This window comes from Ixodes scapularis, unplaced genomic scaffold (assembly GCF_016920785.2).
Source record: "Ixodes scapularis isolate PalLabHiFi unplaced genomic scaffold, ASM1692078v2 PGA_scaffold6__148_contigs__length_123643588, whole genome shotgun sequence".
In the NCBI taxonomy this organism is placed as follows: Eukaryota; Metazoa; Arthropoda; class Arachnida; order Ixodida; family Ixodidae; genus Ixodes; species Ixodes scapularis.
Window position 1 is genome coordinate 39,117,713 of NW_024609881.1, and position 4,340 is coordinate 39,122,052.

At 43.5% G+C, this 4,340-nt stretch overlaps 1 non-coding gene across 1 annotated transcript; it reads right to left on the reverse strand.

Moving 5' to 3' along the window:
- Positions 1 to 205: 205 nt before the first annotated feature.
- On the reverse strand, positions 206 to 278 carry Trnaf-gaa. The gene has a single exon. It is a non-coding gene; the product is annotated as a tRNA-Phe (tRNA).
- Between the last annotated feature and the right edge of the window lie 4,062 nt (positions 279 to 4,340).

Genomic DNA, 4,340 nt, shown 5'->3' on the forward strand with positions numbered 1-4,340 from the left:
GTCGAAAACCGGTTTGAATCAAAAAGCAATGCATCAATCATGAAATTTTCAGTGAAAGAGAGAGAAGAGAGCCAAAACAATCGACTTTCTTAACGTTGTTGAAGCTAAGGAAGACACTACACTAATCCATTAAAACCAATATTTACACTATTCTAGTATTCCTACAAACTTGCGAGCTAAAAAAAAAAAAAAGAAGAAATAGCTTTGCCGAAACCCGGGATCGAACCAGGGACCTTTAGATCTTCAGTCTAACGCTCTCCCAACTGAGCTATTTCGGCCACGTTTCAAAGCATACACCGGACATTTTATCAGCAGGGTGATATGAGCCCGGAGACCTGTTTGCGCCTTTGCCTGCGAGATATTCTCTTTGACTCGCATTGGCTGGCCAGCCCAGCCTGTGAAAAATTTCGGAGCCGTCTCGAGGTACGACATCTGCCTCGGTAAGTTGTGGTGGTAGGTATTAGCTATTTCCGATCCTTACGTGTTTGTGATCACCTCATCACAAACACCATTAACTTCCATACTGTCAATGACCGTTTCAGAAACGCGAGGCCTGGCGGGCTACAAACATCCTAATATTTATTCAGTTCCAATGAGACTGAGGCGCTTGACAATAGCAATGTCAAAGAGCCGATCACAAAGCAACAATTGCAATTATCAGAAGCTTCTAACTGCATTCCTTAAAAAAAAATATATATATATATATATATATATATGTGTATATGTATATATTTTACCGGGCATAGATGGTATACCTTTTTATGTCCTGATTTTTCCACAAAAACAACTATAACTCAATATTTAAGGCATTCAACGCCATTTAGGTGGAGGTCACGGCCCGTCCCAAGTATCAAACACAATTCAGTTGCCCCGCCCATTACCAATGGATTGGCTTGGCTGCTCGACCAAACACGCTCGCAAGCATAATGTCTCCCTTTTGCGAAATCCCGTGCGTCTAGTCCGGCGTCTGTAACCGCCTGTTATCCCATGTTCACCCTTAAGCTGAGACTAGAAGCTCCACCTCCAGCACGAGCTCGCTGGTTTCCGCAGTGGTCCGGTTGTGCATGCCTGCGCGTTCACACTTAAGTTATCAAAGAGACAAAGCTCACGCTGAAGGCGGAGCTTCTACTTTCAGCTTAAAGGGATGCTGAACCGAAATTTTGACTCCACAAAACACACGGTAAAAGCGTGCAACGGTATGCTACAAACACCAAAACATCACTCATACAGCGATATTTCGAACGGATGACCAAATTTTTCAAGAAAAGGAGGCGCATTTGACACAGATGATGTCGTCATGTTTCTCCGAGAAGGAGAGGAAACGGCCTCGCGTCTTCTCTGCCTCGCGGCCTTGAGGGAGCGAAGCGAAGAGAGGAGGAAACTCGGTATATTGACGTCACGCGCCTCGTCGGCCTGGTTCAATCTTGACCTGTTTTTCCAAAAATGCGGCCATTCATTCGAGATATCGCCTTACGAGTAGTGGTGTAGGGATTGTAGCGTCGCGCCCACATTTCCTGCATTGTTTTTTTCTTAAATCTAAATTTCGGTTCACCGAAATTTGGATTTTGGGTAGGGTCGTGCGAGCAGACACCTTGCAGCTTGCGGCATCGTCTGCTGATAGATTACCATTTTTTTCATCTGCAGTGCACATAACACGTGGACATGAAAGCTCCGCGTCGGCTTCCGTTTTCGCCTTCGTCGATCCACTATTCTGCCCCAGTCTAAAAGCGTCTAGAACTCTCGCGAAACGCGACCGTAAAACCGGTGTTCTAGATTTCCATCGTGCTCGAACCACGTTACAAGACAAGAGCATGTCACTGTCTCTCGATGGCCGCTGAAAAATGACGAAGAGGAGTAAAACAATCATAAATAAAATAAACAGACAGTTCTTCGAACTTTTCTATTATTATCATTTTTTTTTTGCATGAAATTCGCGATTAATGTAGATGAGCCTCATGACGCATAATTAAAACGCAATCTAAACACATTCGCCTTGGTAGGCGACGTGCACTGTAAAACTGTACAGCTATTTGCCTTCCGAAGCGAAATGACGAGAAAATGCCTGGAAAAACTTAATTCGAGGCAAACGCCCGATTCCCTCTAGCCAAATGGCTCGCAGATACTTACCTCTGTTGGAATCTTTGCGACATTCAATGCGCGGTACCAATCACGACGGCTGCAGAGTTCTCAGGGCAGTGGTGCCGAGTTTACGGGAAACACTATGTTTATGCAGCATCAACACGCGGACATTAACAAATCAAGCAAGATCAAGCAACATAGTTGATGTGGAACGATAGGCTTAGGCCAGTCCCGATACGAAAAAAAAAGCACCCGCACAGAGCTTCCGCAGACGTGTATGTGCCACAGTTATTTTCTGCGAACTAGGTCGGTCGAAAAGATCTTCCTCTAAGATTTCAGTGAACGCGGAACAACTCGCTGTGATGAAAATAATCGAGCTCAACTAGCGTTGATCGTTGAACGCTCCGCAAACGCCGGCAGCCATAATTCTCATCGTTTAAAACCAAAGCGGAAAAAGGAATCTCAGGAAATCTTTTGAAACAATGACGGCTATCTAGATTATTTCCTTTTCCAATAAATATTATATTGAGAAAATACTATTACGGCAAGGTGACGCAATTTTTAAACGGACATTTCACACGTCAGTCATCTATCCAACCAATAAAAGCCGAGAAACGCTGCTTAGATAGCTAAGCACCTTTCGTTATTGGTGGACCAAATGCAGAGATACACCTTTCTCCTCTCCCCTCTTTCCTGCCCTAAATTCCGTTGAACGGCGTAAATATTCCCCAAACAGTTTTTGTTTTGTGGGAAAAAAAAAAGAAAAACACGTTTCCCATCTATGCTAAAGAAAATGTGTTTTTTTTTTTGTTTTGGTTTTAGTGTCCATTTGAGATGTGCATACTCCCGAGGATTTCTAAACATTGAACAGCTGAAGTTGTCTACTTTCGTTCTTTCTTTTCTTTTCGTGTCTTGAAGCGGGACAATGTTATGTGAACAACCTTTCGAAGTCCTGGATGATGGCAATCATGTGAGTAACACGATTTTTTTTTTTAAATCCGCTTTTTCTAACGCTTCTTGTGTTTCCTTTTGCGTAGTTATATGGAATGATCCTCAGCTTTTTTTGTACGGTGTCAATCAGAAGAAATGATACGTAATATAATGTGGTAATTATACATTTGATTTAGCACTGCAAGAAAAAAAGTGAAGAAAAAGGCAGCAACATAGCTTTTTCCTCCTTTCTAATGACTTGTCCCCAAGCGCATTCAAAAAGAAGCGAGGAACAAAAAAAAAAAAAAATTTGGGGGTTTTACGTGCCAAAACAACAACGGGCATTTCGCACGCCCCAGCGGAGGAAATTGGATTGATTTCGACCACCTGAGGATCTTTTGACGTGCAAACAAAGGCTCAATTACACGTCGCCTTCACCGCAATAAGCCTCCGTCAGAGTGCGGGCACCTCGGCCGGGATTCGAACCCGCCGCATGGGGATCCGTAGGCCGGCGCTCTCGCCTCGGAGCCACCGAGGCGGCTGAAGGGAGGAACAAGAAATTATTCTTCCTCTTCCAAGCAAACAGGGGGAAACTTCCGCCCTCCCGACTCATAGTATTCTTTCTTCCGGTTTCGTTTTTTGAGCAAGTCACACCACCGCGTTAAATAAACACGAAAGTGTGACTGTAATTCAATCTCCCAATCCAAACACGTAGAGCACATCGGTCGCACTGAAGTTTATACTAGGGCTCGCTTCGATAAAACATTTCAATTCGATTAATTGCGCCCCCATTTAATCGATTAATTGGTATCGTTCATTCCCATCCACACTCATTTTTAAGAAAAGTCAAAATGACATTTCTTTTTTTACCTTTGCTGAATATATGATGAAATGGAGAATGTACAATTTCAAATTTTAATTCAACTTTGATGTGTAGTTTGGAACAGCCAAGAGAGACCCACTCTCAAGTTATTACTTCAGGTGCAGAAGCAAACAGGTTTGTTGATATTCTCTGGCAAAAGCAATCTCCTTTGATTGTTCATGATGGTCTCTGCTGCTCTGAACGAACACTCGCAAAGCGTTGAATTGTCTCGAACATGTACAGTGTGTCACAAAAAAAACAATTTACACGGTCCTTTTTGCCGCAAAAATAAACTAGACATCGCCGAACGCTCATTCTCCGCCCAAAGGTAGAGCTAGAAGCCACAACCAGATGTCAAAGTTTCAGCCCGATCCGATAAATTAATCAAAAGTTATAAGTGTTTTTCTGAAAATTTCCATGGGGGGGGGGGGGGGGGGGGGGCATGGAGTCCATTTTAGCCCGTTTTCGG